Source organism: Tachypleus tridentatus, chromosome 10, assembly GCF_004210375.1.
Source record: "Tachypleus tridentatus isolate NWPU-2018 chromosome 10, ASM421037v1, whole genome shotgun sequence".
Classification (NCBI taxonomy): domain Eukaryota; kingdom Metazoa; phylum Arthropoda; class Merostomata; order Xiphosura; family Limulidae; genus Tachypleus; species Tachypleus tridentatus.
Genome location: NC_134834.1, coordinates 105,908,797 through 105,932,683, shown reverse-complemented (window position 1 = coordinate 105,932,683; position 23,887 = coordinate 105,908,797). Strand labels below are relative to the sequence as shown.

The window sequence follows — 23,887 nt, the reverse complement described above, 5'->3', positions numbered from 1 at the left end:
CTCTCACGTGTTAGAACTGCAGTGAATGACCGCCAGCGTAGTCCTGATCAAGCAGTAATTTCGCTTGCAGCTTTAATCAAATTCAATCTGTGCTAGAACATATCTGCATAATCCACGTCAAAAGTCCGTCTCAGTAATGAATAAAAGGGGAAACCAGAGTTTCTGGTGTCTCTACAAATATCTAGTAGGCTAGATATCATGCAAAAGTAGTTAATAACGTATCTAGTGTTCGAGATACTTGTAGAAACAGACACATCTGCACTGATCCTGACTGCGAGTAACTGCTTAAAGGTAGGAATGAACGTATTTTATAGCTAGGTAGGTTATCTCCGTATAGAACTTTAACTAAGCACAGGTAACCTGTACGATAAATTTGACAAAATTACCTGAATGCATCTGAATAACTGACGTTCAATTTCCATTATAAAACTGTTATAACTACAGCATTTACAGGAACATGGTAATAAAATTTCAAGTGAATATATGAAACATTAGACCACAAGATGTTTTTTTTTCTTATATAGATGAAAACCAGGATGTTGAAAGATTCCACTGTACATTTTCACCTCCCATAAGGAAGGTTTAATGTGGCGAAAACAGAACAACTGTGCTGAAGCGTAATACGGGAAAAACTGATAAAAATGAAGAAACTGGGAAATAGATAACAGAACATAATAACAAATGGTAGAAAGACTGACAAAAACACACAAAAATCTGTGGTAAATCAATAATAATAATTAGGATGGAAATTCAAAAATATTGAGATGTTTATTTTAAAAAAAAGTACTACCTTTATGTTGAAATTATAATAGAAAAATAACATATATATTATAGTTCAGAGGGTACAATAACGAGACGACGTGGGTTTAGCATGTGGGCAGAGTGACTTGAAGAACAAGAAATATACACATGTACATTTAAAATAACCCACATAAGATGAAGGAGATAAAACAGTCAAGAGTTTAGGTTTAGGCAGCCCCAGAAACTGAGGAAAAAGACACTAGGAAGTGTCTGTGAAAGGACTACTTCATAGAAGAATGTAGTAAAATCAGGAGAATAGATGTCTGAATATTAACATCTGTATATGTAGAACAGACCGGAGTTACTACATCGCTAAGATAACATAATGGAGTTGGAAGTAATGGGAACAGGGTAATCTAGCGATGACTTAAATGTAACGTTTCTGTAAAGGAACCTGAATTTTATGAATAGTGTTGAATCAGTAAAGGTTTAGACAGAGGTATCAGATAATTAGAAACAATTATTAAAAGAAGAAGCAAAACCGAAAGAATAGCAACGACATAAGGCTGATCGACGTGCAGTGCTGACACTGTAACTTAAGAACAGCAACGACATAAGGCTGATCGACGTGCAGTGCTGACACTGTAACTTAAGAACAGCAACGACATAAGGCTGATCGACGTGTAGTGCTGACGCTGTAACTTAAGAACAGCAACGACATAAGGCTGATCGACGTGTAGTGCTGACGCTGTAACTTAAGAACAGCAACAACATAAGGCTGATCGATGTGCAGTGCTGACACTGTAACTTAAAAACAGCAACGATATAAGGCTGATCGACGTGCAGTGCTGACGCTGTAACTTAAGAACAGCAACGACATAAGGCTGATCGACGTGCAGTGCTGACACTGTAACTTAAGAACAGCAACGATATAAGGCTGATCGACGTGCAGTGCTGACGCTGTAACTTAAGAACAGCAACGACATAAGGCTGATCGACGTGTAGTGCTGACACTGTAACTTAAGAACAGCAACGACATAAGGCTGATCGACGTGTAGTGCTGACGCTGTAACTTAAGAACAGCAACGACATAAGGCTGATCGACGTGTAGTGCTGACGCTGTAACTTAAGAACAGCAACAACATAAGGCTGATCGATGTGCAGTGCTGACACTGTAACTTAAGTGCTGACGCTGTAACAAGAACAACGATATAAGGCTGATCGACGTGCAGTGCTGACGCTGTAACTTAAGAACAGCAACGACATAAGGCTGATCGACGTGCAGTGCTGACACTGTAACTTAAGAACAGCAACGATATAAGGCTGATCGACGTGCAGTGCTGACGCTGTAACTTAAGAACAGCAACGACATAAGGCTGATCGACGTGTAGTGCTGACACTGTAACTTAAGAACAGCAACGACACAAGACTGATCGACTTGCAGTGCTGACACTGTAACTTAAGAACAGCAACGATATAAGGCTGATCGACGTGCAGTGCTGACACTGTAACTTAAGAACAGCAACGACATAAGGTTGATCGACGTGTAGTGCTGACACTGTAACTTACGAACCACTGACTTTTCACGTGAAACAAATTGACAGAAATTGTTTACAAACAAATTGTAGAGTGACCGATTTTATTTTAATTGACCACTACTACAGAATAGCTTCTAAGCAAGTCTTCAGAAAGCATAATTACATGAATATATGGCATTCCATTGAAACTGGATTTAATGCATTACAGGAGCGTCATTTAAAGGGGGGGGGCAGAAGAGTCACGCCTCAAACTGGGATGGATATCACAAATGGCAGTTTCGAAGATACATTTCTGTTCAATCCGGGTTAACAAATATTACATTATATCATAGGACCCACGCGAGGTCTGTCTACTTAGCTCCCCACCCTTCAAGCCTTTTAAGGAATAACGCTTATGATCTGTTATAGACTTTAGAGAAGATACTCACAAAGAAAATTACTTCCTAATCAGTAAACCACTAGATATTTATCCTACTATTCTTAAGAAAACGCTGTGAAACACGATAGTTGGTAATGCATGAGTGTCTCGGGGAACTTCTAACTCTTCAGAGGGTACCCCACCTGTCTCAAGGTACCAGAGTTTACTTTCTGGCTTCGCTTAACAGTGAAGTTTTGTACTTTTATTGTTGAAAACAAAAGTTACGAAATAATTATTGATAAAAAAATATAGTAATGAAAAATAAAACGTTCTGAATTTGACTGTATAGATAATTATTGAAAAATTAAATTCTAAGTGGCGAGGAAGTAGCCGAGGTGGGAAAATCGAAAGAGACAGTTGTAAGAAGAAGAAAGGTCTGGGAAAAGCGAAATGAAAAACAGAGATAAAAACAATAGTCAATAAAATGTATTAAAGGTTACCCTCCCAATAAATGTCTACAAATCAACTATTATATCAACACCAATTGACCTTCTAATGTGTGATATCGACTTTACACATCACAGTTAAATAAGCAATGCTCCCTAACACAAACGATGTGGAAATGTCGGAGTACGCAGGCAGTATGTAATACTTCCAGAAGGCATAAATGGATGATACGTTCTGATGTGTTGTGAAGTGTTCCAATTGCTATTTTTAATGTTGCTGTTTGTTTAGCTTTTTTAATAAATTGTATTTAAATCGGCGTTAACTGGTTTACTCTAGCGCGAAGCTTACTGTACAAATGCAGTTACTGTATTCGTAATGGCAAGTCATTAAAAACAAAATTTTTCATTTGAATATTTGTGTGCAGACTCATGAATAATTATTAAACATTTAAAATGTTATAGTAACTACCGTCCAAAAGAACTTTTACTTCACAGCGAGCTAAGCCTACATTTGTATGTTCATATCCACAATTTGTTTCCCTCCTTCCACCAATCCCAGATTTTGGAGCGTACCTCAAGTTCCTTAAATCTGTTCCATCTCTGTATAAGCATCAGAAATTCGATAAACATTAATTATTTAATGTCTTTTTTTTCTTCGTGATGTGTGTATTTTCTTATAGTAAAGCCATGTCAGGCTATCTGCTGAGACCACCGAGACGAATCGAATCCCTGATTTTAGCGTTGTAACTCCGTAGACTTACCGCTGAACCAGCGTGGGACTCTCTGACTGATGGCCAGGTGGTTAAGTTTGTTTGTTTTTAGAATTTCACGAAAAGCTACATGAGGGCTATATACGCTAGCCGTCCCTAATTAAGCAGTGTAAGACTAGAGGGAAGGCAACTAGTCATCACCACCCACCGCCAACTCTTGGGTCGCTCTTTTACCAACAAATAGTGAGATTGACCGTCACATTATAACGTCCCCAAGGATGAGAGGGCGAGCATGTTTGGTGTGACGGAGATTCGAACCCACGACATTAAGATTACGAGTCGAGCTCCTTAACTATCTGGTCAGGTGGATAGGGCGCTAGATTCGTAATCCGAGGGTCGCAGATTCAAGCGCTCTAACCATCTGGCCATTTCGGCCCAACTTAAATTGATAAATCTGAATATCTTCCATAATAAATTATAATACGTAACAAACATTAATTAGGTTTTAAGTCTTTTTTCAATCACCAATAAAGCATCTTAAAATAATTTTAGTATTGAAATTCTTTTACTTTTCACCATTGGTGTGTTTGTGTTTTTCTTATAGCAAAGCCACATCGGGCTATCTGCTCAGCCCACCGAGGGGAATCGAATCACCATTGGTGAAATTCAACATACATACGTAATTTATGTGTACTTTTTCTGATATATAACGCGAAATAATGATTGAGGTTCGAGTTCTAACATTATTCAAATACTTAAATTATTTTTCAGTTTCTTTATTGGTCGTTAAAAAGGACTTTAAAACCCCATTAATATGATATACAAATCACTGTATTTCTTTGATTTTCCAGCTCAAGCTGTGCTGTTGTGCCTTCAACAGGTGAAGGTAAAGTCCGCAGCAGAGGGCACAACCAATCAGGCAATACATTAGGCCCCTACGTCACGGATTCTCCCAATTTTACTTTGGCGAAAGAAATATGTAACATAGATTTGATTAATCAACAACAAAGTTTTGATAAATCGTTGAAAACCATTCTACACTACTCTTTACTTCGACAACGTATTAACATTTTGTTTTAACTTGCACGATAAATGTCATATTTTTAATTATATAATCAATAAAAAAGTTTTTGAACTCTTTAATTTTTGTTCTATATTTCATAGATTTTATATATATATTTAACATTTATATATTACATCTTTATGCAATTGAACTTAAAATATTATTACCCCATTATAATACAAAGACGGGCTGAGATAATCTAGATGTAGGTTTATAACTACCCACCTCAAGCTCTGTTTAGTACTTTCTACAACCTAAGTAACTCGAATAAGCCAGTTATATTTTTGCCACACTATTATTGCTTCATTAACGCCTAAACTCGTTGTTATCAGATTTATTGTCTCGCTGTCACGCCATCCAATCAGAATTTTAGGTAAAGTTGACATTGCGCGAACCTTTCTTTCCACCGGATGTTTACAAAATGGAGTACCACATTGTTAAGACTGTAAAATTTATCACAAGAAAAGCGTTGCCAAACGTGTGTTATGTGAAGTGTAAACATTACCTGTTTTAAATAACATACAGTGGAATCTTTAAAATCATTTGATAACACCACCTTCGTAATTTCGGAGAAATCCACCTACAATTCACAGGCGCGCCTAGCGTTTCCGGATTAAATCGTTTGCATGTACAGAATATTCAGAAAGTATCCGAATAGATTAATTAAGTTATTACTAAGCTCCCATAGATCGATACTGGTCAACCTCTGGTGGTCAAGAGGTCACAGAAGTTGAACGAGAAACCCACTTTTCAGAAAATGATGACATAAATTTCTCGAAACGTTGTACATCTATGTAAGTATAATTGCGCTGTCTGTTGTATTTTCTATGTGACTACGTCATAGGATGTTGATGGTTATTTACCACAACTGGTGAGAATGTTCAATAAGTTCTTACGGGAATACGTATGATCTTTCAATGCTGCATTTTACGTTTTATATGGGATTTTTTGTGTTTCTTACCACTACCCCTCCCCCTATGGATGGATATTCACCGAATTTGGTATGTAGGTTTGATGGTTCCGTGGGGAGATACACACGAAGTTCCGGCTTCACATTTTCTGTCTTGCGGTTTTTGTGGGCGTTTTTTTTTTTTCATTTACACCTAAGGGAAGCAACTTTTCATGTCCTACGATAACCCTTCATTAATCAAAATTCACACAACTTCCATTCAGGGGACGGGTACTTCAGATGATTTGTAGCAGTTTCTTCCCGCAGTCATTCAAGCATTTTCCAAACTTAGAACACAATTGTTTGTTATGTAACTGTGCTTTCATTGCTACATATCACAGTTCTAGAACTTCTTTCATTGCTACATATCACAGTTTTAGAGCTTCTTTCATTGCTACATATCACAGTTCTGAGCTTCTTTCATTGCTACATATCACAGTTCTAAAGCTTCTTTTATTGCTACATATCACAGTTCTAGCGCTTCTTTTATTGCTACATATCACAGTTCTAGAGCTTCTTTCATTGCTACATATCACAGTTCTGAGCTTCTTTCATTGCTACATATCACAGTTCTAGAGCTTCTTTCATTGCTACATATCACAGTTCTAGAGCTTCTTTCATTGCTACATATCACAGTTCTTGAGCTTCTTTTATTGCTACATATCACAGTTTTAGAGCTTCTTTTATTGCTACATATTACAGTTCTAGAGCTTCTTTCATTGCTACATATCACAGTTCTGAGCTTCTTTCATTGCTACATATCACAGTTCTAGAGCTTCTTTCATTACTACATATCACAGTTCTGAGCTTCTTTCATTGCTACATATCACAGTTCTAGAGCTTCTTTCATTGCTACATATCACAGTTCTAGAGCTTCTTTTATTGCTACATATCACAGTTCTAGAGCTTCTTTCATTGCTACATATCACAGTTCTAGCGCTTCTTTCTCGTTTGTTTGTTTGTTTCAGGATGAAGACGATTCGTTCATTAAAAGACGTTAAAAGTCAATGTTTTAAAAATAAAACAAAAAATGTAACAGCATTCCATCCAAACAAGTTTTAAACTGAATAACAATTTTTAATTAACTATTCATGAGCTTCTGACTACAGGGATTTCTGTATTGTACTGTCTATAATGGTTTTTTTCAGTAAGGAGACTTGAATATTTTACTACATCTTGAGCATAGTGTTATTCCAACCAAGCATTATAATAAAATGCTTACGTTTTAAATTACACTACAGACTCCTGATATTTTCTTCTAAATTTGAACAAAAGTGTTCAATTGACACTCTGTTATATTACAACAACATCAACAATTATATTTATAAATGTTTAATGTATGTTGGTTGGCCACATTTTTTTTTCACTCCATGTGACAGTGCTATTCCCTTATTTGGAATTATCCCTCAATATTTTTCTTGATAGTAGTTGACTTTACAAGGTATAATAACGGTATCGTGTATCACTAATCATACGGTTTGTTTATTTGTTGCTAAGCCTAAAGCTACACAATGGGATATCTATGCTCTGCCCACCCCAGATGTATTGAAATCCAATATTTAATCTTATATTCTCTTAGACTTTCAGCTGAGCCACCGGGGACAAGGAGGGACAACAATACTAAAGTGACGAGATTAATTACTTTATAAAACATTATTTAATTCATGGTGTGTCCCCTCCCTCCACACCTCATGTTCTGTACCGCACATTCTTCCGTTTGGTAGATGGTACATAACACCCACTGTCAAACAGCATGAGAAGAATTGGTTCGAGGATGGCTTAACCCTATTTCTAAAGTCATCGACGTATATAGCACCAGCTCTTTAGCTGGCAGTATGTGAAAATTTTGTATGTTACACATAGAGAGAATATATTCAAATTGGACAATTGTTGAAACTTTGAAGAATGGACGACAAGTGCCTGTTGTGGAGACACAAGTGTAGAGGACGACGTTTCGAAAGTCTTCCGCCTTTCGTCTTAAGGATAAATGTTAACTCTAGTTAATGTTCTCTTTCAAAACAGCATTAGATAAATAAGGAGAAGTGAATTATGGACTTTATGTATATATATATACATACATATATACTTATGTGTGAAGGTTTATTTACTTGTTTCGTTCCCCCAGCTGCACAGTGCACTAAGTGCACTGGGTCTCCCATAGGGATCTAATCTCGAAGTCTAGTGTTATATAATCTGAAAACACTTAGCTACTGGAAGAAAAGGGAACACAACCCGTATAATGACCGGTGCTACTTATGAATGTGCCTACAACGGATCCAACCTGTAGAGATATTTATATAAACATAAATATGCTTATAACACATTTTGAATTGATATTTACGAACAGAAGCTACGCCTATGTACAATTGTGTATTCAAATGTGGAATATATTTATTTTGGAGGCTTGAAGGCGGGGTTATTGTTTTCTCTCTTGTGTATTTGTCTATGTGAGCATGAAGAGTACAATTCAAAACATTTTCAACTGAGTTAAGCTGCTGACTTACATCAGAAAAATACAGTTGGAGTTTCTCAGACACTTTATGATAGAAGAATAAAGAATAAACTTGAAGGCTGGTTGTATCTGGAAATACTAAAAGAAGAAAAAAGAGACGCGGAAGACAGGTTGACTTCTGGATTAATTTTGTCGTCAATGGAAGCTCTTTGTGCCTCGTAGATTGATGGATTGATTGTTTGGATTTAAACACAAAGCTACACAGTTGACTATCTGTACTTTGCCATACACGGGTATCGAAACCCGATTTCTAGCGGTGTGAGTCCGTATTCACACGTATCGCTGCGCCACTGAGGAGTGGGGAGCATGCCTCATGGAAAAGAGGTCTGAGAAAGACTGTGGACATCAACACTCTGTTTTGATGTGGTGCATAGAAGGAGAGAGAGAAAAAGTTATCACAGATTCACGCAGTTGTTTCTAGGTTTGTGTTGTTGTTTTCAAAGTGAGGGTAGGTCAGATGGAAAAGGTTAATAAAAAAAAAGCAAAAGAATTAACATTTTAAGTCAGTGGGAATCCCAGTATAGTGAGAATTTAAATATCTTACAAGAGTATATTCTGATACCTTAGAATGGAGCAAGGTCTTCCATAGATGGTCGTTCTCTCTATCTTACAAGAGTAAATTCTGATACCTTAGAATGGAGCAAGGCCTTCCATAGATGGTCGTCCTCTCTATCTTACAAGAGTATATTTTGATACCTTAGAATGGAGCAAGGCCTTCCATAGATGGTTGTTCTCTCTATCTTACAAGAGTAAATTCTGATACCTTAGAATGGAGCAAGGTCTTCCATAGATGGTCGTTCTCTCTATCTTACAAGAGTAAATTCTGATACCTTAGAATGGAGCAAGGCCTTCCATAGATGGTCGTCCTCTCAATTCTGGTAGACACAACCCTGATTTCGTGATAAACCTGTATAAACTTATAACCAGCTATGGTTTAATCTGCGAGAATGCTATGGTAGATGTTATGCCACAAAACGCGATCTCCTGCAGGGAAATCACTTTGGTAAAAATTATATAAGGGTTAATTTATTTATCTCTGTATTAATTTGTATTAATAAACTTCGTATAACAAGTCTAAAATATATTTATTTTTATAAAAAGATGCAGTTTTTGTGGTTTAAAAAACACAATATAAGAGTATCAGATAATACCTATACGCTATGAGCTCCATTTTCACCATCGTACCACTAGTGTTTTCACGCGTGTTCTGGGTATTTAAGTAAATACGTGTGTGTTTTGTCATAGCAAAGCCATATTGGGCTATTTACTGAGTCCACCGAGGGAAATCGAAACCCTGATTTTAGCGTTGTAAATCCGAAGACTTCCCGCTGTACCAGCGGGGAACATTATGCAAATATCATAAGAATTATCTTCATATGTTTCGCTTTATGTCATAAAGAAGTCGTAAAACCTAGAATTAAGCATAAATGACTTAATAACGCCTGTAGTAAGTGCACAAATCTATCTTTTTATAACTTAATCAACGAGATACATAAACATAAATGTGCAGAACTCGTTTGTTTTAATCAATCAAATAACTGAAAATAAAAACTAGTACAAGGTATATATTCTCTCTCCAAACTTTCTTTATAATGAAGGTACGTAAAACTGACCCTATTCTGAGTAAATGTTCAGTATATTAAGGAATAAACACTGCCTTAAACGTAGTTAATGAATTATGATATATGCAAATCACATTCAAACATAGTTAGTGAAGTAATAAATGATATAAAGAAAAGTCAAACTACTATTTGTACATTAAGTGTATAAATATATATATATATTTATATATATGTATAAAAGACGGGCAAGTCTTCAACAGACGGAGTTTTAGTGTTAATTAAAGTGACAGAGAACTAGTTCTGTAGAACATCAAAAAACGTGTTTAATTCGCCCCTCACTAGCACAGCGGTATATTTGCGGACTAATAACGCTAGAAACTGGGTTTCGATACCCGTGGAGGGATGTGAACGTATAGCTCATTGTGTAGTCCTGTGCTTCGTTACAAACAGTCGGTTTTAGTAAAGTATTTTCTGTTGTTTCTTTTGAGCTATCTGTGCTCTGCCCACCACGGGTATCGAAACCCGGTTTTTAGTGTTGTAAGTCCGCAGGCAAACCGCTGTGCCACTGCAAGTGTTTTTTTGCTCCATCAGCTTGCTCATACACGTGTCTTACTTTGTTGATACGTACCAGGAAGTGAAAGTGTGGTTATTATTAAGCTCTAAGTCACACACTGAGATCTCCGTGCCCACCACTGGTATCAAAACCAGGTTATTTTACGTTACCTTCAGACTTACCTTTAAACCACTAGGGGAAATAAAAAGAAACAACAGAAACTCCAGCACTTAACACGTTAAAAGAATATTCATTCTTATTTTTCACTCTCTCTTATTGAGAATTTATGCGTCGACTACTAAGCGGAAGAAATATGTACAAATGTTCACGTTATATGAAGGACAAATCATAAATGGCGGCTTTTATATGCTGAGAGAAGCAATTCATGTAATATACGGGGGGGGGTTTAGTTCCAATTTTCGGAGAAGTGAACACAATAAAAACCATGAATATGTGAAATAAGTATTTACATAACAACAATGAAATAAACGGTTGATAGGAATTGTATGTCATTACACTTTAGTAAAAATTTGATGACCAGCAATACTACTTTAAATATAATATACATTTTCACGGAAAAATGGACTTTCAAGCAATATACACGTGTTTGTTAAACTTCGCGCAAAGCTATTCAAGGGCTATCTACGCTAGCCGTCCCTTATTTGTAAGTGGTAGACTAGATAGAACGCAATTAGTCAACAATACCTATCGCCAAATATTGGGCTATTCTTTATTAATGGCTAGTGGGATTGATTATAACACTATAACTCCCACACGACCGAAAGGGTGAGAATGTTTGGTGATGGGATTCGAACTGGTGACTCACAGATGGCGAGTCCAATTCCCTAATCACTAGGCCCAGAGTAATTCTGAGGTTTCGAAGCTCACAAATATTACGTTGTCCTTAACAAATACGTTTTTATTTCTATCATTCATTACTCCATAGAAACTAAATCCACCAGTGTAAACTTCTTAACTTTGTAAACCAGATGTATTCTTGTAGTCTGTTTGTGCAACCTTTCTTAACAAATCAGTATTCTTTTCGTGGAGAACTGCACTCTATACTTCAAATAAGGCCACGTCAATGTTTTACAGAAAGTAATAATATCAGTAGTTTTTCAGATTTAGATCCTGAATTCTCTGAACTCTTTACCACAGCTGAAGACTCAGTAGACATCTTTATTAATAATTACTTCTAAGTCCTTCTGTTTTTCCAAACTGTTTCTCCAATTCATGACGTAAGTACTTTTCTAACGTCAATACCTTTCATATACCTGAGTCCTTTGGAATTAAAGAAACATTTTTTTTTAACAGACTCATCTTTTCTAAATATTTTAGACTCATCACAATATCTGGAACTATCATTGGGCAAGTAGTTAATGATGTCATTGATTGACACGTGCAAAGAATAACAAAAGATTGAAAACAAATAAGCCTGAGAGATTGTGGTAGTTAAGTTGTCCAAATTTTAAAAGGTTCGTGTATCACCCAACAACATTCAATGTACTATGTTTTTTATGTCATTGTCCCTTGACATTTTGTTCCACCTTCACTGGACCGGCATGGCCAGGTGGGTTAGGGCGCTCGACTCGTAAACTGAGGGTCGCGGATTAAATCTCCATTACAACAAGCATGCTTGTCCTTTCAGCCGTGGGGACATTATAATGTGACAGTCAATCCCACTATTCGTTGGTAAAAGAGTAGCCCAAGAGTTGGCGGTGGGTGGTGATGACTAGCTGCCTTCCTTCTAGTCTTACAGTGCTAAATTAGGAACGGCTAGCGCAGATAGCCCTCGTTTAGTTTTGCGCGAAATTTAAAACAAGCAAATAAACCACCTTTGCTTTATAACTTCATAACATAATCAATCTTCATTATATTTACGAAATAAATTTCTGTTTAGTTATTCACTGCACTTGATGTTTAAAAATTATTGTATATATCACAATTCTTACCAAATTCGTCATTAGAATTCCTAGCTAAAGATACGCTATTGGATAGTTGTAATGATAATATTGCTATGTATGTATTTTTAATAAAAGTTTTGTTTTCATTCAAATTTTAATTTACGTTGATGATAAATTGGATTGAATTATTTTAGTTGCACATTTCTTTAAGTACAAAGAGTATTAAACACTTGTACATACGAAAAATTTGTCAATCAAAAAACACAATAACTCGGGAAACTAAAATTATATTACAGTTGTGAACTACACGTTTTGTTACTAAAATATCAAATGTAAATTTGCCCAATTTTTATGTGTTTTTGTCTAAAGTATAGTGGAATAGGCCTATCGTAAGTTTTCAGTTCTTGAGTTTCTTCGCCCTGATATCTCCACTTTCCAATTTCCATCACCAGTCTGATTTATATATCCATACTTTAATTTTCCACCAATTTTAAAACTATTTAATTCAACCCTTAACCTCTTGTGTGGGACTGTTTGACAAAGTTCATCACGACCACAACTTACACTGAGAATTAGCACAAGCAAGGAAGCGCTATTTTAACAGCCAAAGCGGACATTCTTTATAAAGTCCAATTATCAGAATGTTTTCTGAAACATGACGTTGTAATAAATTCTGATATTTACCAAAATCAGATGTCAAATTTACAACTTGTCATTTTTCCGACTTAGTGTTTTTTTTTTTATAACAAAGATTTAATAATGATTTATTCGCTTGTTTTATACAATGTGAAACATCAGACGCTTTGTTAGCATGCTATAGATATGGTTTCGTACTCTATGTTATGTATGTATCATTATTAAGATATGACTACTAATAGGCCGGTGGTAGAATAAAACCCTACTCAGAGGGACGTGCACGTTAATCTGAATGGACGGAAACACCGGAAACATATGGCTTTGTAAACCCGTTTATAAACATTAAACATACGCATAAGTTACTCAGTTTTTGTGACGACTTAAAAATATTTGTCAATCGCATTATCTGTTTACATTTTAAATATATATATATATATATATATATATAACAAAACTTGGATCTACTTTTCTTATCGAAAGTCACTTAAGGGCAAATAACTGAATTTGTCTCACGTGCACACAGTTTTAAATAAATAGGTAATGAACCAATCAAAAGGTTAGTTTTCGTGGAGAAAGTCATATTTACTACTTTGAGGACGTTTTCATAGAATCATAAGATCGGTGTACAAATTAGTTTAAAATACGAGGTAACTAACGATACACCTGGCGAATACACCTGAAACTATGAACATTGCTACATATATAAGTATACAGCATATGTATTCGTTACACTTAAGTTCCATTCCCACCTAAGGCAAAAGGTGAGACACATATCTTATGTAAAGTAACTGAGCACATGGGCAGTTTTTCAGCAATTCTACGAAAATCTGGAAATGCACTCACCTTCACTGATAGCATAAATGTTATGTACCAAGCAAATTCCAAGATAGAACAAGTACGTAAGTAATTCCGAGCTTTGTTTCGCTGCTACAGCCATCGTTCAGGTACCGCGTTACGTGGGCTTACAGCTACCTGTCAGCATGTCTCTGCCCCCTCACAATGACCTAATATACGCGCGCACCAGCTTGGACCCTCTTAGAAGTACAAACTTAAAATTACTAGCGTTTAGGTAGAGAGTGTTAAATAAAGTAGAACACGTCCACAGAAGGCGCCTCTGTACACTTAACCTCAGATTAATGCAGTTCACTATCACTGTTTACACACGAAATCAAAGCATTATAATTCCACCTGAAGAGAAATTCGTACTGTTTACATTGTCATACCATGCCTTATCAAGATACCAAAGGGCACGAAAATCGCAAGATAACATTTGGTTTCTAAATCTCGGCAGTGAAGCCTTTCATTACGTTTGTTTGTTTGTTTGTTTTGAATTTCGCACAAAGCTACTCGAGGGCTATCTGTGCTAGCCGTCCCTAATTTTGCAGTGTAAGACTAGAGGGAAGGCAGCTAGTCATCACCACCCACCGCCAACTCTTGGGCTACTCTTTTACCAACGAATAATTGACCGTCACATATAACGCCCCCACGGCTGAAAGGGCGAGCATGTTTGGCGTGACGGGGATGCAAAGCCGCGACCTTCGGATTACGAGTCGTATGCCTTAACAGGCTTGGCCATGCCGGGCCCTTTCATTACGTGATATATATCCACAGAAGTACATACAGAATACACTTCTTATACAGAACAAAGAGCTTCAAGTATTAGAAATTCGATGTTTCTTTAGTATCGTAGCAAGTTTACGTTGTTAATCTAATAGTTATTAGACGTGTTATTACATTGTTGGTGTAGTACTTTCTGTTCTTTAACTGTTTTCGTGTTCGTCTCTTTCAATCGTATATTTTACAGTGTTGGTGTAATATTTTATGTCGTACGCTTTACGTTGTGGTTATTGCACTTTCTCTTGTTTACATTACGTGAATGGGTGGAACACTTTCTGTTTATATTTTGGGCTGTTGGTGTTAAGCTTTCTGTCAAATGTGCTTTATATTACTGGGTTTTCAGTAGTTACATGTCATTAAATTTATAGCAGTCTAAACTTTCCTGATACAAACATCGGCAGCACTATTTTGGACTTAAATATTTCAAATAAATCCATTTATTCTCGCAAACGGAAAGATGAAAGTATTAGAAACTTATCTGAAAAATGCTTATGAGCTTAACATGCATAGTAAAACTCCCACACAGTGACGCCTAGCGGTGCATTAAAGATTGGTTTTAAGTGGAAACAGTAATTTGAGAAATTGTGAAAGGAGAAAAAAAAAAATCGTTTCCAATAATCTGAATTACATTTTGTGTAAACAAGTTAAATATTACGGAAATACCGAGTTTCAAAATGTTGGTTTGCTGTGTGTCTGTTTTAAAGACGATGCTTGAAATCACGTGAGATTTCAAAAGTAAAAAACTCAAAAACCTGACAATTTTGGAAAGAATGGTTTCCCCTTTTCAGGAGCACGAAATGGGAATGAAAAAATAAAAAAGGAGTAAAGAGAAAGGGTTTGTTTTTCATATGACCCTTTATAATAAAAGTATCTGACAAGAGCTTCTGCAGTGAAAATCACTTGAATATTGTTCGAGTTTTGTTATTATTATAACTCAAGTTCTGCCAAAGTTTTAACTCAGATCATGTTTTGTCATAGAACTCACTATTTCAAGATAAGGACCTCTCAGAAGACTTTCGGTGTCTGCTTCTAGACATTCTTTAGTGTCTAGGGTCTACACCTTCTTCAGTATCATAGAACTGGACATTTTTCAGTGTTCAGGAGCGAGACACTCTGCAATGTCCTGGATCTAACAAATCCTTAATGTTCAGGATCCAAACTCTTTTCACTGTCCGAGATCTTTCCACTCTTCAAAGTTTTAGATTTAAACATTCTTAAATATCCTACTTGGACTACTCTTTTACCAACGAATAGTGGGATTGACCGTCGAATTATAACGCCTCCACATCTGAAAGGGCGAGACATGTTTGGTGCGATTCGAACCCGCGACCCTCGGATTAGGAGTCGAACGCCTTAACACGGTTGGCCATGCCGGGCCTGCTTTTTTATTGTTACATAACAGTACTTATTTATTTATTTTATTATTGTCTTAGCTTGAATTAATTAGCTGTAATTCAGAATAACTGGAGAACCACAAAGCTAGTTTCTCTGTGACAAGTATTCCATCAAATGATAGATTGGATTTCATGTTTAATTTTGACATTTTAAACAGCTTGTTTGTTAAATAGTAGATAAGTTTGTAATACCAATGCTACATCCTCTTTAAAACCTGTGTAAGTATAGATTGAATGTGGTGAGTAAAATATGACTAAGAAATACAAAAGGGGGACTTATCTTGGGAAAACTGAAGGTGAGAGTATATTCTGGCCACACGCATTCGTATGAAAATGTATCCACTCGAGAAACATTCTGGTTCGAACTGGTCAGCCTGTTTTTCTTGTTATTATTAATAACGATATTCACGCAAATCATCGTAACATTCTCACCAAATTCGGGCAAGAAAGAAAGAAAGTGGCACGTGATAAAATTGCAACTGGTAATTTTTAATTTGAATAATAGTTTTACTTGTATTTTTTTCAGACGATTGCTTGGAAGTAAGCACAGAGCTACAGAATGGGCCATCAGTGCTCTGCCCATCATGGGTGTAGAAACCCGATTTGTAGCAGTGTGAGTCCGCAGACATGTAGATGTGCCACTGGGGGGGGGGCGTTTTTCATAAGACCTGATTCTCCGTCGATGAACAGAACGCAAGTAATAGGAGCATTACGATAGAATGACTGGAAAATAAATGTAACCAATGACAAACTACAGCATGCGTTTATTGCTCAGTAATATCTTTCCAACCTTCCTAACCTACAGAAAAGGTGATCAGCTCTAGTTAGTGCTTCACTTATTTGATGAGTACGTTCAATGTTGGTTAGGACTGCTGTCATGGGCCGAAAATAGGGACAACGCAAGCTAACAGAGTAGAGTGGAGCATGTTCCCTTCTAGTAGTCATAAAGGAGTCCCAAATTCCAGTCAAAATCGCACAAAGAAATCGTACAAAAGTCCAATTTTGTTGAGCCTAGAAGGGATGGGTACACCTTCACCCTCACAGTGTATTTTTATATTTTTGTTACAGTATCCGATGTTTTTTATCTTTGTCAGTATTTAGATTAATTTTATTTTGGTAGACCTAACGGGGTCAGGTTCAGCTGGACTTCTTCTTCCCCCTCTGCAATTGTTAGTTTACAATTGTAGAATATTGTTTTAAAAAATTGCAACATGTTAAACAGTAGAAAATGTGTTTATATATTCCCGCCTGCCGAGTCATTTCAACATCTTACACGTGAGTGTGATGCGTAGAGTATCACTGTATTCAGGATATCTTTCTGTATTTCTAGAACCTGAGTAGTAAAAACACATCACTCAGTCCGCTGACGTAAACTTGACCCTTAATTAGACATTTGATAGACCTCAAACTTTATCCATGTATTATATTACTATTAATATTATTATCATAAACTATTTACAGGTAGAGCATGATTGGTTTTCGAGAAGCATGACATAATCATGCTATTTCGGGCTATTAAATAATATTTCTGGATAGCCATGCCAGTGTGCTATTGCAGGCAATTAAAATACAGCAATAAACATCTCACGAAGCGATGTGCACCTAATGCTGAATATTTACACTTCTCCTCAATTACGCACCATGCGGTTATTGGTGTGCAGGAAAATAGCAATATTGGGTATGCCTGCTGAACACGTGATAAATAGTTCATTATGAAGTTACCAAATAATATGCAACAGATATGAAAAAGACAGATCTCATTGACAAAGAAAACTCCTGGTGATTAGGGCGCTCCCATCGCAATCTGGGGGTAACATGTTGGAATCCCTGTAGCCAAACATGCTCACCCTTTCAGCCAAGATGGCTTTATAATGTGATTGTTAATCCCATAATTCGTTAGTAAAAGGGTAGCCCAAGAGTTGGCAATGGATGATAATGACTAGCTACCTTTCCTCGTGTAACCTTGTGCGGAGTTCAAATCAAACAACAAGAAAGGTAACACTTTTTAAGGACCGTAAGGCTAACCTTTTCTAATAGGTCAGAGTGAGGTATTATGGGAGACTATGGAGGCTGTGAATTGCCTTTGGTACACATAGGGTAAAAATCCGTAAAATGTAAACATATCTTTCAGCCCTTGACAACTGGTGTTATAAATACATAAAATCTAAAACTAAACAATGATTTTGGGGATGTGTAAGTACTTAATGGCATATCACACTTATGTTTTTACTGCAAAACCTACAAGTCTGTATGTGCCATTCATTTTAAAACTGAAGTATTTTTGTTTCATAATAATTAGCAGCAAGTAAGTTGTGGAATAAGGTCTATCGTTCAGTAATATAAGGGCAGGAAGGTGAGGGCTTGATGCCACCCAGCCAGCCAGCCCTCTCTGCATTTCGCTGCAGTTACCTTACAAAAACAAAAGGAAAATAACGTTTGTCAGACATGTATTTTAGAGTACTAGTGCGCAGGGCCCAGCATGGCCAACCGTGTTAAGGCGTGCGACTCGTCATCTGAGGGTCGCGGGTTCGCATCCCCGTCGCGCCAAACATGCTCGCCCTATCAGCCGTGGGGGCGTTATAATGTGACGGGCAATCCCACTATTCGTTGGTAAAAGAGTAGCCCAAGAGTTGGCGGTGGGTGGTGATGACTAGCTGCTTTCCCTTTAGTCTTACACTGCTAAATTAGGGACGGCTAGCACAGATAGCCCTCGAGTAGCTTTGTGCGAAATTCCAAAACAAACAAACTAGTGCACAGGTAAATGTATCGATACCGATACGCTAAAATGGGGCTAGGTAAAAACCTTGTACTGTGTAGCTAGAAATGAAAAAGAGATAAGAAAGTGCGTGTATTTTCTTATAGCAAAGCCACATTGGGTTGTCTGCTGTGTTTACCGACGGGAACAGAACCCCTGATTTTGGCATTGTAAATCCGTAGACTTACCGCTATCCCAGCGGGTGACGATAAGAAAGACATAAGGAATATACCTGGATAATTAGCATAAGAACTAGCATAATAGAGATTTCTGTTTTATTAATTGGCTTAGTCTGATGCGATTAAAGATATAAATTTTGTGAGAAAGTAAGGCAGAGCTATGAGAATTTATATTTTCCAATGACTTAGTTAGTGTCATATGGAACATCCTTCATCAATATTTAATAGAAAATGGTTTGAAAGGTACCATGACAAGGCTAAAGAATTGGTAGAAAAATGATCATTTGTTCCAGAATTATTGGAATTAATGATAGTTGGAAATGTTTATGTATTAAGATGACTAGAAATTTGTTACTAACGTCATAAAGTCAGTGGTGAAAAACCAACTGTTACTAACATTATAAAGTCAGTGGTGAAAAACCAACTGTTACTAACGTTATAAAGTCAGTGGTGAAAAACCAACTGTTACTAACGTTATAAAGTCAGTGGTGAAAAACCAACTGTTACTAACATTATAAAGTCAGTGGTGAAAAACCAACTGTTACTAACGTTATAATGTCAGTGGTGAAAAACCAACTGTTACTAACGTCATAAAGTCAGTGGTGAAAAACCAACTGTTACTAACGTTATAAAGTCAGTGGTGAAAAACCAACTGTTACTAACATTATAAAGTCAGTGGTGAAAAACCAACTGCTACTAACGTTATAAAGTCAGTGGTGAAAAACCAACTGTTACTAACGTTATAAAGTCAGTGGTGAAAAACCAACTGCTACTAACGTTATAAAGTCAGTGGTGAAAAACCAAGTGTTACTAACGTTATAAAGTCAGTGGTGAAAAACCAACTGTTACTAACGTTATAAAGTCAGTGGTGAAAAACCAACTGTTACTAACGTCATAAAGTCAGTGGTGAAAAACCAACTGTTACTAACGTTATAAAGTCAGTGATGAAAAACCAACTGTTACTAACGTTATAAAGTCAGTGGTGAAAAACCAAGTGTTACTAACATTATAAAGTCAGTGGTGAAAAACCAACTGTTACTAACGTTATAAAGTCAGTGGTGAAAAACCAACTGTTACTAACGTTATAAAGTCAGTGGTGAAAAACCAACTGTTACTAACGTTATAAAGTCAGTGGTGAAAAACCAAGTGTTACTAACATTATAAAGTCAGTGGTGAAAACCAACTGTTACTAACGTTATAAAGTCAGTGGTGAAAACCAACTGTTACTAACGTTATAAAGTCAGTGGTGAAAACCAACTGTTACTAACGTTATAAAGTCAGTGGTGAAAAACCAACTGTTACTAACGTTATAAAGTCAGTGGTGAAAAACCAACTGTTACTAACGTTATAAAGTCAGTGGTGAAAAACCAAGTGTTACTAACATTATAAAGTCAGTGGTGAAAAACCAACTGTTACTAACGTTATAAAGTCAGTGGTGAAAAACCAACTGTTACTAACGTTATAAAGTCAGTGGTGAAAAACCAACTGTTACTAACGTTATAAAGTCAGTGGTGAAAAACCAACTGTTACTAACGTTATAAAGTCAGTGGTGAAAAACCAACTGCTACTAACGTTATAAAGTCAGTGATGAAAAACCAACTGTTACTAACGTTATAAAGTCAGTGGTGAAATCTAACTGTTACTAACGTTATAAAGTCAGTGGTGAAAAACCAACTGTTACTAACGTCATAAAGTCAGTGGTGAAAAACCAACTGTTACTAACGTCATAAAGTCAGTGGTGAAAAACCAACTGTTACTAACGTTATAAAGTCAGTGGTGAAAAACCAACTGTTACTAACGTTATAAAGTTAGTGGTGAAAAACCAACTGTTACTAACATTATAAATTCAGTGGTGAAAAACCAACTGCTACTAACGTTATAAAGTCAGTGGTGAAAAACCAAGTGTTACTAACGTTATAAAGTCAGTGGTGAAAAACCAACTGTTACTAACGTTATAAAGTCAGTGGTGAAAAACCAACTGTTACTAACGTCATAAAGTCAGTGGTGAAAAACCAACTGTTACTAACGTTATAAAGTCAGTGGTGAAAAACCAACTGTTACTGACGTTATAAAGTCAGTGGTGAAAAACCAACTGTTACTAACGTTATAAAGTCAGTGGTGAAAAACCAACTGTTACTAACATTATAAATTCAGTGGTGAAAAACCAACTCCTACTAACGTTATAAAGTCAGTGGTGAAAAACCAAGTGTTACTAACGTTATAAAGTCAGTGGTGAAAAACCAACTGTTACTAACGTTATAAAGTCAGTGGTGAAAAACAAACTGTTACTAACGTCATAAAGTCAGTGGTGAAAAACCAACTGTTACTAACGTCATAAAGTCAGTGGTGAAAAACCAACTGTTACTAACGTTATAAAGTCAGTGGTGAAAAACCAACTGTTACTGACATTATAAAGTCAGTGGTGAAAAACCAACTGCTACTAACGTTATAAAGTCAGTGGTGAAAAACCAACTGTTGCTAACGTTATAAAGTCAGTGGTGAAAAACCAACTGTTACTAACGTCATAAAGTCAGTGGTGAAAAACCAACTGTTACTAACGTCATAAAGTCAGTGGTGAAAAACCAACTGTTACTAACGTCATAAAGTCAGTGGTGAAAAACCAACTGTTACTAACATTATAAATTCAGTGGTGAAAAACCAACTGCTACTATCGTTATAAAGTCAGTGGTGAAAAACCAAGTGTTACTAACGTTATAAAGTCAGTGGTGAAAAACCAACTGTTACTAACGTTATAAAGTCAGTGGTGAAAAACCAACTGTTACTAACGTCATAAAGTCAGTGGTGAAAAACCAACTGTTACTAACGTTATAAAGTCAGTGGTGAAAAACCAACTGTTACTAACGTTATAAAGTCAGTGGTGAAAAACCAACTGTTACTAACGTTATAAAGTCAGTGATGAAAAACCAACTGTTACTAACGTTATAAAGTCAGTGATGAAAAACCAACTGTTACTAACGTTATAAAGTCAGTGATGAAAAACCAACTGTTACTAACGTCATAAAGTCAGTGGTGAAAAACCAACTGTTACTAACGTTATAAAGTCAGTGATGTAAAACCAACTGTTACTAACGTTATAAAGTCAGTGATGAAAAACCAACTGTTACTAACGTCATAAAGTCAGTGGTGAAAAACCAACTGTTACTAACGTTATAAAGTCAGTGATGAAAAACCAACTGTTACTAACGTTATAAAGTCAGTGATGAAAAACCAACTGTTACTAACGTCATAAAGTCAGTGGTGAAAAACCAACTGTTACTAACGTTATAAAGTCAGTGATGTAAAACCAATTGTTACTAACGTTATAAAGTCAGTGGTGAAAAACCAACTGTTACTAACGTTATAAAGTCAGTGGTGAAAAACCAACTGTTACTAACGTTATAAAGTCAGTGGTGAAAAACCAACTGTTACTAACGTTATAAAGTCAGTGGTGAAAAACAAACTGTTACTAACATTATAAAGTCAGTGGTGAAAAATGTTGTCAATAAATGTTAATTATTAATTTTTCTTTTGGTATTTTAAATTATTTATCATCTATCTGGCCATAAAACAAACATTTATCAGTAACAAGTATCTTTTATCCTTTGTTTGTAGTTAAGCACAAAGCTACACAATAGGCTATCTATCTATGCTCTGCCCACCACGGGTATCGAAACTCGGTTTTTAGTGGTGGGAGTCCGCAGACATGCCGCTGCTAAGCCACTGGGGAGGGGCTTTAACCTTTGTACAGTCGAAAAAGTCGAATATGCTATTTACTTCCTGACCTAGAATACAGCCGAAACACTCAAGAGTGCTATTCAGAGTGCGTACGTAGTTTGTTCACAATAACATTTCATTTTTCTGCGAACGTTTTACTAAAATTGTGGTGATTAAAGAAACACTTCGAAACTGATGAAATAAGTGAAGAGTACGTGGATTTTGGAAGGAAAGATAAATTTGTTTTAGCTAAATTGTATAATTTTCGTTAATCATTCAACAATGGTTTCTTGTCATTTTTGACAGCTTTTATACTAATAATTATGTGAATCACGTGGATGAGAAAATTTATCCTTTCGAACCTGATAAGACAGATTTCTCGAATTTGTGCTAAATTTACCTATAAAAAACGCCTTGCAATCATTAAGATAATACCTCGCAGTGGCCCAGAATTCTGTCGTGACACCCCTAAGAATGGCTGCCTCAGGACAGTATTTAATCAGCCAAGTTTATTTATGGTAATAGAGCTTATGCTGACCTAGTAAAAAACCCCACTAGGACTGGTTTGAACCACGTGAACCATTCTTCCACGTGAACGCTCTCTTGTAACTACGAATTACCTAACGTATAACAACTAATTAGAGTAATGATAATATATTAGGAATTATATTATGACCCAGTAAATAACTAGGTTCGTACATTTGTTGGGTCCTGATGTATACCGTGTCTGTTTCTTGAATAGTTTCAGTAACATCAGATACTTCGATGACGGGCATGACCCGGTGGTTAGGGCATTCGACTCGTAATCCGAGGGTCGCGGGTTGTAATCTCCGTTATACCAAACATGCTTGCCCTTTCAGCCGTGGAAGCGTTGTAATATTACTGTCAATCCCACTATTCGCTTGTAAAAGAGTAGCCCAAACGTTGGCGGTGGGTGGTGATGACCAGCTATCTTCCCTCTAGTCTTACACTGCTAAATTAGGGACGGCTGGCGCAAAAAGCTCTCGTGTAGCTTTGATAGAAATTCAAAAACAAACAATACTTTTTGATCTTTGAGTGAAACTGTAATATATTTCACTATAAAATTGAGAAGATAATTAAATTGATATAGTTTGTTACTGTTATTAGTGTAGGTTATTCATGGATACCAATGTAGATATAGATACAATTAGAATACGTCACAAATAAGTTTCTTGGTAACACATAAACACATGATGAAATAACTCACACTGGTATATCTTTACAAATTGAAACCT

At 36.3% G+C, this 23,887-nt stretch overlaps 1 protein-coding gene across 1 annotated transcript in view; it reads left to right on the top strand.

Annotated features, from left to right (window-relative positions):
- The first annotated feature begins 5,290 nt into the window (after positions 1-5,290).
- LOC143230032 (putative ATP-dependent RNA helicase DHX34) overlaps positions 5,291-23,887 on the top strand; it is a 95,965-nt gene continuing 77,368 nt past the window's right edge. Inside the window, exon 1 of the mRNA XM_076462979.1 lies at positions 5,291-5,650. The gene's annotated coding sequence lies outside the window, so the exon portion shown is untranslated. The remainder of the gene's footprint in view (positions 5,651-23,887) is intronic.